Source organism: Triticum dicoccoides, chromosome 3A, assembly GCF_002162155.2.
Source record: "Triticum dicoccoides isolate Atlit2015 ecotype Zavitan chromosome 3A, WEW_v2.0, whole genome shotgun sequence".
Taxonomy (NCBI): domain Eukaryota; kingdom Viridiplantae; phylum Streptophyta; class Magnoliopsida; order Poales; family Poaceae; genus Triticum; species Triticum dicoccoides.
Genome location: NC_041384.1, coordinates 349,449,187 through 349,461,657, shown reverse-complemented (window position 1 = coordinate 349,461,657; position 12,471 = coordinate 349,449,187).

Below are 12,471 nucleotides of genomic sequence, written 5' to 3'. Positions count from 1 at the left end.
GTTGAAATTGCGAAAAAAATATATTAGGCTATTGACTTCGAATGTAATGGTCTATACAATTCAATTGTTACAATCATTGTCGAATCCCAAGATGTATACAAGGTCTATAGTACTTCACAACATGCTCAAACTCACATAATCCCAGTCAAATGAGAATCTAAATGCATTTCATAGTTATTACTTTGTAGGATGCAACAAAAACAACCATAACTCTACATCAGCCATTATAGAAGCAACAATTTGGCATATCCCAATGTGTGAATGAAACATGCAGAGAGAGCTTTTGAAGATGGAGCAGATAGGGCGGGAAAGATTGTATGTATGTTAACGAGAGAGTAGGAGAGAAACCTAACGAGACAGAGAGAGAGAAAGAGAGAGGAAGAAGTTAGGTCTATGAGAAAGATGGATACATGTAATATACATGAGATGCGTGTGCATCTGGATTCTATATACGTGGAAGGAGAATAGACAACATGTTTGATGAGAGAGCTGGAAAAACATGGACGAGAGGGGAAGGATCTCATGGGTTGAGGGATTGAAAATTTTGTGCGGGGGAGAGAGGGATTGGTAATTTTGTGCAAGAGAGAGAGAGGGTGGGGGAGGAGCCAGTCAGCCATCGTCACATCACCCTGCTTCCAAATGACCCCGCATTCTCTAGCGCGGTGTGGTCGCCGTCTTCGATCTGCTCAATGCACTCTTTGAAGATTGAGGTGTTGTGCATGTTGGGGTGCAAAGAATCACAAGCGAGAGTGGTCTCCGTATAACCTTGGATGGGGATGAATTGTGTGCTCGGGGGAGTGTGTGTGTGTGTGTGTTGTGTTGTGTGTGTCTCTGTGTGTGTGTGTGTGTGTGTGTCAGATATTGAGAGAAAACAAACCTAAGTAGAGACATGGGTATTCACGAAGAGATTGTGCGGGCCTTGAGGTGGGCAGGGGCCGGGTGAGGGTGTCAAAATGTGCGAGCTGATGCATGTGTTGCATGCGACCGTGCGAGGAACGGACGAATCGAGAGAGATGGTTGTTGTGTTACGGATGCTCCTCTCTCTGTCTCTCTGTCTCCCTCTCTCTCTCTCTCTCTCACACACACACACACACACAAGTAAGGCCCTGTTTGGTTCCAAATTAGTCGCCAACTTATAAGTCGAAAAGTGCAAAAAGTGACTTATTTTGCCAAACAGACCCAACTTATAAGTCACCCCAACTTATAAGTCATAAGTTGCTCCACCCCAACTTAAAACTTATAAGTCACCCCTTTTTACGTGGGTCCCATCACCTTTACATTAAAAAACAAGGTGGGAAGGTGTGGTCAGGTGACTTATAAGTCAGATGACAACCAAACAGGCGTGACTTATAAGTCACTGATTTTAAGTCACCTGACTTATAAGTCAGGTGACTTATTGGAACCAAACAGGCCCTAAACTAGAAGACCGTTCTCGCATGTATACACAACGTATCAACATCTGTCTATGTCTCACTCATGCATGATCATTTGCACATTCACACCTCTCTATGTTTGTATCACACGCACACCGTCTCCACATTGCCCTTCCGCCACAACACACATATGGACACATACACACGTTCTCTCTCAGTCACACACACAAAATCAGTATTAAAAAAACTAGGGCGCACCTAAAACGTCCAAATCCAAATAAACACGAACTGGAGCTAAATTCAAATATATGGAAATATTGCAGCATCAAGAACTTTCATAGGAAAAAAAGTTAAGTAATATTCGAGGATTGTTTTCACACACACAAAAAGGTTTGGTGGATGTCCTTCGAGCACGACACGGTGACGCACCGTTCGATCGACCGCGCGGCCGCGGTTCACGCGCTTGCACAAGATTCCGTATCATGGCTGTGGTACTAACTAATAAAAGCGCAACCTAAGTCTAATGTTTATGTGTACTAGTATGGTTTTCTTTTAAGTTTGACCAACCTTATATATAAAAACTAAAATAAGCTCCCACACGCGCACTGATCAATATGCCGCCGCCGCCGTTGCGCATGTCGGCGCCCGCCTGCTCTGGCCAACAATTTCTCGCCCATCACCGCCGTGTCGCCGCCATCCCTGTGCCATGAAGCCAAAGGCTCGCCCTCTCATGTCATATGCAGTCCCTCCTCGCGATGTCGTCGCGCTTCCAAGCACGCTAGCAGCTGGTGGAGCCGTGTCTATGCACGCAGCGTACGAATAGGAGGACGAGCGCGTGCTCCAGCACGCTGGTGAGGAGGAACTACCGTGTCATTGTCGTCTCTGGCCGCGCGGAGGAGGCGCGCATGGTGGTTGTCGCGGCGGAAGCCGGTCACGCGCGCGTCGAGCCCGCAAACCGGGTGCAGACGTGGAATCTACCTTTGAGACCTCGAATGCCACGTGGATCCTGCAATCTGAAGGAGCAATTTGGGTCAGTCGACTCATGTGAGCCGTTTGATGCAACATGGATGGCTAGAAGGGCTTCTTCCACCTCTTCTGCCGTCTTCTTCCTTCGCTCCGTCGAACTTCTTTCACAAATCGACTGACCCAAATTATACTACTAGTACGAACGTATTAAGTACAGTAGGAACACGAAGATACGAGCAGTAGTACCAACTACAAGAAGAACAGTAGTAAGACATAGTACTAGTACTACTGTACGTACTAAAGAGTTCAAATAACGAGAAAGAACATAAACATAGTTCTGTTGGGGCCTCAGCACAACACACCCTTGAAAATAAACTAAGCAACTAGTCCGCTTGACACTGCAGTAGAACCAGCATGAGCGACGGCACTACCACCTACTCGGAGTCCGAGTCCGCGTCCTCGACTTCGTCCTCGTCCCTCTTCCTCTTCCTCTTCGCCGACGCTTCTTTGCTTGAACCGGACATTGGGCTCTGCTTCTTCATCCAACCCTTGTAGATATTTAAACAAAGGTAGGCATCCATTGCTGCGTACATGATGTGATCTTCATCTAATGTCTTTGACTCCCATGCATGATGAAACTCGTGATGAGGTTTCTTCAGTTTAGCGTACGGAGGATCAATCATGGCTCCTGCCAGGGTCAACATTGAAGATTGAGAGGAGGACACCAGGCTTGCCTTTTGGAGATCGAAGGGCTGGCCTACAACGAGACCTATCCGACGCAGGACATCCCTGTCGTTCTTAAAGCCTACAGTAACGAATTTCACACTTTTGTCCTTGAGGAAGTTCTTAAAATCCTGGCACTCAACGTCGGCATGGCATATGTGGGAGACCAAGCAAACGTTATGTACGCAAACCTAGATCACGACATGCTTCTTCCTCTCTTCGTCCTTTAGATCCTTCTCTCGTCCCAGGACTGTGGTGTACTCAACATCTAGCCCAACGACCCACTCATCCATTGAACTATTGAACATGCGTAGGAAGCAAGCAAGCCATGCTTTCACCGTCTCGGATCCATGTGTGTAGATGATGATGAACTAATCGCCGGTGATGGCTCTAACCTGGTACTCAGCGACGACCATGGAGATTTGGGAGGCCATGGATTTTGGAGGAGGGTTAGGAGAAGTTGAACTGTTTTACACCGCAAAAAAAATTGGGAGCGAACTAATGTGAAAGGACGGGACGACTGGGAGCGAACTGTTGTAAGGTAGAAGACGGGGACAAGTAGGGCATGCGAATGGCGTGGGGTTGCTGGCTTGCCCGGTGGATAAACGGCCGCAAGCCCCCAAAGAGTTCTCGAGAACTATGCGGGACCCATTAGATGTCATGTCTACTAGACCCATATCATAGGCCTGACGGTATAGCTTCTGCCTATTCGCACGCCATGCTGGCGGATGTAACTTCACTTAATTCCGTCAAACGTCGCACCTCCCACGACCTTCGCTTCCCTCGCGTGGTCGCGCCCTTTGAGACTTCGACCGGCTATAAATGAGCAATTTTTTTGCCTACTCCGCATGCATGATACTCCCTCTGGTCCTTTTTACTCCCGTCAACCATTTGCAAAGTGTTTGACTAAATTTATACTTTTTTTGAACACCACCTTATATTAATTAACCAGCCACACCAGTACACTCATTCGATACAATATTCACCACACGGGGTGGTACGTTATTTACAAGAATACCATCTAATCTATTGTCAAAGCTATACTTAGCGATTAAGTGTGCCACCTTATTGGCCAAACGGCTAATCTTTGACAATTGAAGATTGTTGATCAACTTCGAGATGCTCAACGCTTTCATCTTCAGGTCGCGCATAGCAGACCTGTCATAGTCCCCCGATGCAAGAGACGCTACCACAAAAGTGCAATCTGTCTCTAAAATTACAGGATTATGAAGAGAAATACCTCTGTAGAGACCGACAATGCAAGCCCTAAGCTCCGCTTCCTCCATGCTTTGACAGGCATCAATGAAATCCCACGACCAAATTTACACTAAAAATATCAATATCTACAATACTGATTATAATGAGTATAAGAACTACGTTTTATAATGTGTGTAAAAATATTGATTTGACATTGTGAATGTTGACACATTTTTCTATAAGTCTGGTGAAAGTAGAGGTACATTGACTTCAGACAAAACTTAAATGCACAATGCAGACAAGTTCCTCCATCCAAGTGCGTGCCATGTCCTATCTTGTCATCACAACAAGGTTAGCTATTAGAGTACCATTACCCCACTTCTAGTTTAAAGGGATCGAGTCAAAATTTTCACCTACTCTTAGCAAGATAGTAGAGGCGGTGGAATAGTTTTTGAAGTCTGCAAAAGTACTCAAGTAGTTCTGTCATTCTTCACAAAAAAATGTGTTTACCAATGCATGCATCAACACTAGTTACTCTAACCCCCCTCTCTTCTTTAATTCTTTACCACATCAGCATGTTTTCTATTCCCGTGTGCATGATACCGGCTAATATACCACCATTATGGCCCGCCTTAATCATCGCATGCAATAATTTAGTGCACCTTGAAATATGAACATGTGTGGGGCGTGTATGTTTTTAATGACTTGAGACTATACCTAGCCCGGCATGCAAGATGACTTATTATGCACCGTTCCCAATACCTGCAGGAAGCCCGTCCGTCTCCAAATATTTTCCTCTCTAAGTGTGGAAACAATATGCCAGCCAAACTCTCCTTCTCCCTCCGGCGGTCCCACCACTCCACCCCGTGTGAAAAAATCTGCATGCATGCCTCTCCTCCCCCCACGCTCGTCCAATCCGTTGTGACCAGCAATATTTCCACCCCTTCACTCCCCCATAATATACTCCAACAAATATGCCCACGTAGCTGTTACTTAACTGCAGGTGCATTGGGTCACTGACATATGGGCGCAACAGGGGTCTGGCCCACATGTCAGTGACGCAACTGGACCTGTAGTTAAGTCAGTGCACCTCAGTCCATATCTTACGTAGGTGTGCCATAGCTCGCTATAAATACTGCGCCTCCCACGACATCGCTATCTCCTCCCCCTCACATTCACGTTCATCGCTATCTCCTCCCCCTCCCTCTCACGTCGATCCTCCAGCGACTCCGGCATGGTGAACGGGTAGCACGTCTCGTACTTGATGTCCTCCGCCAAGGGCCAGCAGTGACCGCTGCACGCATCCGTGAGGTGATGCACCATGTCCGCCGACGAGCCATAAAACGGCATCGGGCACTCATAGCAGTGTACGAAGGGCTCCTTGGAGGCATCGACCAGGCCATCCATGAAACGGGAGTGGCTGTAGGGGACGTTGCGCCAGTTGAATATATGAGCAAGTTACTACGATATTTAATCTGAATAAGCACAAAATAAATCATGAATTCTACCACGATTTCGAACAGGAAGGACAGAAACACATACGGTGCAACTGGAGCAGCACCGTTGGCGTTGAGGTTGTCGCCCATGTCCAAACACCACGTAGACACGGTCTTTGAGCACGGTTCATACTCGTTCCATGCTCGGGCATTAAGTTTGTAGTAGATTAGAATATACTACTCCTCCGGTGCTAGTAGTAGAGCAGAGTCCTACTCTACTACTCTACTCAAGCAAGTTAGGGCATAGCACTATAGGGAGTACCAGTACTGTGATCACTCAAGCGAGTTGTCTGGCATCGACATGACCCTACGCTGCTGGTATGTGTCTCATAAGTCAAGAGGCGTGTTATAGTCATCATCACCTGTCCACTTCCCGCAACACATATTCGCTTCTCCATCTTTCTCTGCACATAATCTTGTCCAATCTTCCATCCCCGCTAAGGCGCCTCCCCCCTCGTCCGAAACCCAAGTACTAACAATGGCAGAACCGAGCAACATCCACCGAAAGAGTGGCTGGAATTCGCTCCCCACAGAGGTAATCAAGCTCATTGTTTCGCGTGTGGACAATCTCAGTACCATGCCTCTCGCCACGTGCTCGTCGGGGTTGTACCGTTTACTCAAAGCACTCAGGCTGGAGCTTTTTAAGCCAGCTCCTTGCTTGTTGATGCCGCCTGATCTTCAGAAACGGCGTGTCGCGCAGCATAACGATCGTAGGTTGGCGAGCATCAACCCCCTTGACTGCGATCCGATCCCCATTAGCCGCAACTACATTAATGGTATGTACTGGGTCGGCATGAACATGTCTTGGATGGTGCTCGTTGCCGGTCGCGGCAGCTGGATGCTCGTGGAGGTCTACACCCGGCGATTGATCCCCCTTCTTTCGATTAACACTTCACTGCTTTGGCACCGCGGCCTAGAATACTAGGAGTCTTACAGTAGCCAACATGATACCAAGTTTGATTTGCTCAAGGTTGTAATCTGCCAAGTGCCCACAAGATCTGTGGATTATAAAGACTTCAGGCTAATTGTGTTCTTCAACCGCGGTATCGCCTATCTGACAGGTCACTACGGTAAGTGGATAAATATGCACGTCCATTGCAGGATCATACATCCTCCATGGTTCTCTGATGCCATTGAACACAAGGGCTTCATTTACGCTGTCGACTCCTTCTATGGCTGGACGTATTGCTGGCCTACTCTAGTCATCGCTACAAATAGCTGTTACAGCAGTATGTTACTTTCCTATGATATCATGATGGCTTTCTTATATTACTGTCAACATTTGCTGAAAAAATATTCATGTTCATAACATGTTGTTCTTAAGATTGACTAAATCAAGAGCCCTTTTTTATTTGACTCCAACTTGATATGATGTTGTAGGCCGCCTGGTGTCCCTACCCTTCCTAATCCCAGAACCTTTCAAAGAAAAGCGACATGGCAGTTGTAGGTGGTTCCTGGCTCGATCAGACGACGGTGAAAGATTGATGATCGTTCGCACATACAGGACGTGTTGTTTCGCGGAATACAATCACAGTCACTGCACACTACTAGGAAAAGGCCTACTAGTGGTGCACCTATTTTGCCTACTAATGCCGCACTACAGGTGCGCCACTAGTAGCACGCCATTTGTATTTTTACTAATGACGCACCTGTGGTGCGCCATTAGTATCTGGTATACTAATGGCGCACCATGCAGTGCGCCATTAGTATAGCCCACGGTGCGCCATTAGTATGCCTCCCAGGGGGCCATATTTACCTATGTGCTTTGGCATACTAATGGCGCACTGGTGGATGATACGCCATTAGTGTGCTCTGGCTTACTAATGGCGCACTATGTGGTGGTGCGCCACTAGTATGAATATTAGGGATTTTTTTTCTTTTCTGATATTTTCACAGGTTACAAAATATATTATTGGATAGAATATAGCTAGCAGCACACAACAACAGTAGATTCATCGAATACAATAGAAGATTAGTCTCCGAATACAATTCATCATATTAGTCTCTGAATTCAAAAGACCGAACAAAGATAGAACATTACAAGTCTCGAGACCGCGAGTAGCGAGTTTGTCGGAAGTAATACTAATCCTAACAAGTCCTACTAATCATCATCATACAACTTCTACTTGTTATTAATAACAAGTCATACGATCATCATCTTGATAGTCATCGAACCAACCCTACTTAATTGTTCTTAGCACATGATCATCAGTATTAGGCAGGACCTAAATACCCTATTTAAGGTAAAATAGCATAAAACAATATAGACCCTGACTCTCCATTATGGAGAATGGAGATCATCCTGTCTCCAATTCTTGCGCTTCGCTTCCTTTTGCTTCCAAGAACCTCCTTACGACTGTCCATACTTTTTTCCATTCTTTGATTTTCATGTCTCCACTTCTTTTAGAAATCTCGTATGGACAGTTGAGATTCATAGGATGACCTGGCTGTATGTTCAAAACATTAAGACTACCTTTTTGATACATCAAATGAGTCACATAATTCTCTGGGATTATCTGTTCAAAAACATAGTAAAACTTCATAGTTAGCAATGATGTACTAGTTTTAGAAGTATGCAAAAGATGCACGGATGTTGTAATAGTAAAAAATCTTACCAGGGTATCTCCATGGTAGTTACCGTAGTTGAACACATGCACTAGTGGCATGTATTGCCCATAATGTTGAGGAGTTTGATTGTAGATATTGTAATTCTCAATGTTAGTACAAAATCCGACCAGATGATTTTTCTCCTTGTAAGTTGTTAATTCGGAGCCATTGGTGTAGTGGGTTTTGTCTACCATCTCCCGCACATTCTTTGAACAATAAAAATAAGCTGTCAATGGAAATAAGCTGTCAACTATTTTGAAATAAACAATATAAATTAGCTAATAACTATGTTTGAGAAACTCACATAGCGGTAGAATTGGAGGCGTATCAATAAGGACCCAAATGTCCATATTGTCTTGCTCGATTTTAGGATCACCAAGATCCATGGTGACAAGTATACCCCATCAAAACCATACATCTTGCAAAATGCTTCCCAATTTTTGCAACCAAAATGGGTTACACTCCCAGAATTATACAGATTTACTTCAAAATCCACATCGTGATGAGTCCTTAGGTGAATTTTCTTTGTTTCGGAAATTTCATGGTCTTCAAAATCCATCCTCTCCAAGACATAGCGTCTTGCATGGCATGGGATAAGCTATACTCGAATTGTAAAAGATGAAAATTACACGTTGAAATAATTGAAGTCATGCTTAATTATGAAAATAACACTTGTCGTCATTGTGTACCATTTCAACTTCGAAGGTCTCCTCGAGCTTAATGCTGAAGCGCAGATCATCGTCCAGGTGAGCATGTCGCACAGACCTCGATCGTCATGGCACCAGCCACACTCCCCCGGGAGACTTTCATCGTCCGATGACGACATATCCTACGTTCATAATTCAAAACTACATCATCTCTTGCGTTGAGTCCAATAAGATAATCCACAGTGTGGTGAAAACATGCCCTTCGAACTGGTTTGAGCTATTGGCGAATGGAGATGGTCTAAGATTTTCAGTAGTAAGAAGTGAAGTGATAATTTTGAGAGAAAATGGTTAGGATGAGTGGTTCCTCTTTCCTGTTTAGCTTTACAATAGAATATTGTTAGTCATGCACACTTGTGCATTTTCAGCCAGGCCCAGTGGAGGCGGCCTAAAAACATTTCTTTCTTTAAGCCTGCTACATCCATCTCAATTATTTATGGTCAAGGGTTAGCAGGTCCATCCAAATAGAATATGTATAACACAAGAGGCAGTTGATCCTACTTAATTAAGTACTAAGATACCCCGGCCCATGCATTAGTCACAAGTACCCCATATGTCCTATTTTTAGCAAAGTCATGCTAAAATTCACGGAAAATTTCAGCATGACCTTTGCTGAAAATAGGACATATGGAGTACCCAAATTTGCCGAAACGGAAGTTAATCGACATTCCGGCAAACTCAAGGGCCTCTCGGGGTACCTGCAAAATCATCACGAAACGATGGTCGGAGACAAAACCCAGCAAACTAGCACCACAATGTGCCTCTACTTTCATATGGATGAAAATGCCACAAACCATATGGTCCTCTGCTTTCGTATGGACAAAAATCAGCTCAACTTATGTGAGCTTCCATTCCAGATCTAATAGGTCACCCAACAAAAAATCATCAATAGTTTTAGCTGAAAAAAATCATGGATGTTGGTCTTATACTTGTTTTTTAATGTACTTATGACAATCAGCAGCATGTCTATCCATGCCAACAATCTCTAGATGTTCAACAAAACATGTGCTATTTAATTAGGAAAGTAGGACCAAACTACATTCACCTATCAAACAATGTTACCATTCATCTAGCAATACAAAAAAACACAGAAATTGCAAGGTCTGGACTGAATGCTTTTGAGCTTATTAAGTACCTTCAGTTCTGAGCTTTAAATGTCAAAAGAGCTTCACAGAATCTTGAATCCTCCAAATCACTCTTAATAGTTCTGCATTGCACAAAGGCGGCAATGAGCCAATGATATCAGTAGCAATAATAGGTGTTGTAGTTACATAACTTATCAAACAGGCCCAACTTAGTTAGCATTCTATCTGCACAACTGGCCAAAAAAAACAGATGAACTATTCATAAATATTTTTGTAGTTTTTATTATTTTTGCGATAAGTGTTTCTGAATAGAGGAAGTATATATTTCGTCTAAATTAAAAGATGGTGCCCCTGCAAACTTGGTGTACCTAGGCAACGACGGAGCTTCTCGGGGGCGAACCTGGGCGATCGCCCCCCAGCAAAAATGAAACTTTTTTAATACCCCGTCATAGTAATGAGGCGGCACTGCACATACCAGCCTGCAGGGCCCTTTTAACATCTCCTTACGGAGACAAACTAGCTCTGACCTAGTGCAGCCAGCGACCAACTCTGATTTCTATCATCTTCTATTCTTTCCTCTTGCCATCTTGTGTTGACTGAGCATGGGTGTTCGCCTGCGTAGAGGTGGAGGTGAGGCACTGATCAGCGTGCCTGCATGTGGGTTGGCGGGCAGCTAGCAGGGCGTCCAGCCAGAGGTGGCGAAGAGGTCAGAGCTGAGATCGGCGCCGCACACAGTGAGCTAGTGAGTAGCAAGCAAGCAACAGCAGTTTGCCCACCCACTCCCCGCTGGAAATTTCTTCCTTGTATAGATTCTTGCATCTTAATTTCTTGGGGAAAGTTTTGAATAGGTCATAGATTTTGTACTAAGGACAAAGAAACAAAGAGCTAATTTTTTTGCGGGAAGATTGAGAGCTTTATTGATTAGTGAATAGGATTACAATCCATAGCCAAAATCCAAGAGGATTCTCTAGGAACTCAACTCAATACTCCATGGTTAAATAATATTTTGGTATTTTTTTCATGGACTAGCTTTCATATATATAATCAGCGTTAGAAATGTGATTAATATACTTATCAAAGTTTCTCAATAGTTTTCAATGTCTAATTTGTCGTAGTGGTACAATTCCATATTCGGGTAGAAAAAACGTTTGCCCCTCCTAAGATTTCTTTCAAGCTCCGCCAATGTACCTAGGTGTGTTCGTTGTTGGACTTACTAGGTGTGTTCGTCAAGAAAAACCTAGGTGTACCTAGATGTGTGTTTGTTGTTGGACTTGCTTATTAGCTCAAGATGAAACGAACGATGCATGGGTTAGTGAAGTGTACCTAGGCTGATAATCTATCTACTCTAGCTAGTAAGTGGTCATTTGGAAGGCTGGAACGAGAAGGAACGTGTGAGGTTAGGCATTTATTCGGTTAGAACTGAATAAACTGCAGAATGATCTCGCTCCTTTTTGCCAACTCATGAACGCAGTCCAGTCCCCATTACCAATCCAAACAGTCGAGGGGAGGGAGGGAGGGAATGGGGAGGAAGGGTGGAGAGAAAGGAAGGAGGAGAGTTACCTGGGCGGGCGCGGCCGGTCGCCGGAGGGGTCGGGGTCGGGGTCGGCGGCGGCGGCGGCGGCGAAGGGATGGCTCAAGGGCGTCCGAGCTCGTCCGGGTCCTCGTAGTCAAAGAGGAAGATGGCGGCAGTCCTCTTGGACACCTCGGTTGGTCGTGGGGAGGCCGGCGGCCACGTTCTTCGCGGGTCGGCGGTGGTCGGCGTCCTGCACCCCGTGCGGTCGTCGGCGGTGCAGCGAATGCAGTGGTGGGGGGTGCGGGCGCGCGGTGACAGCGGCGCGGGGGAGCCAGAGCGGGTGTGGAGTGGGCGCGGGGAGGGAAGGGGGATCTGGCGAGGGAGAGGGAAGGGGGGATCGGGCGAAGGGGTATCCAGCTAGAGGGAAAGTTAGTAATGGCGCGCCATCTAGGGGTGCGCCATAAAAACACTCATAGCAATGGCGCACCATCCTCTGGTGCGCCATTAGTAACTTTTTTTGATCGCAATGGCACACCCTCCTCCGATGCGCCATTAGTAACTTCTTTTTTTCATTATTTCTTGTTGCATCTAATAATTTGTTTTTTATCAAATTTGTTATTTTCATGAGGACTAGAACAAAAGATATCATCAAATATCATCAAATTTGTTTTTTTTAATATCATCAAATTTGTTTTTTATTTTAAATTGAAAATATCATCAAATTTGTTATTTGAAAATATCATCAAATTTGTTATTTAAAAATATCTTCAAAAAGCGGGGGAGGGTGCGGGGTGTCGGCGGCGGCAC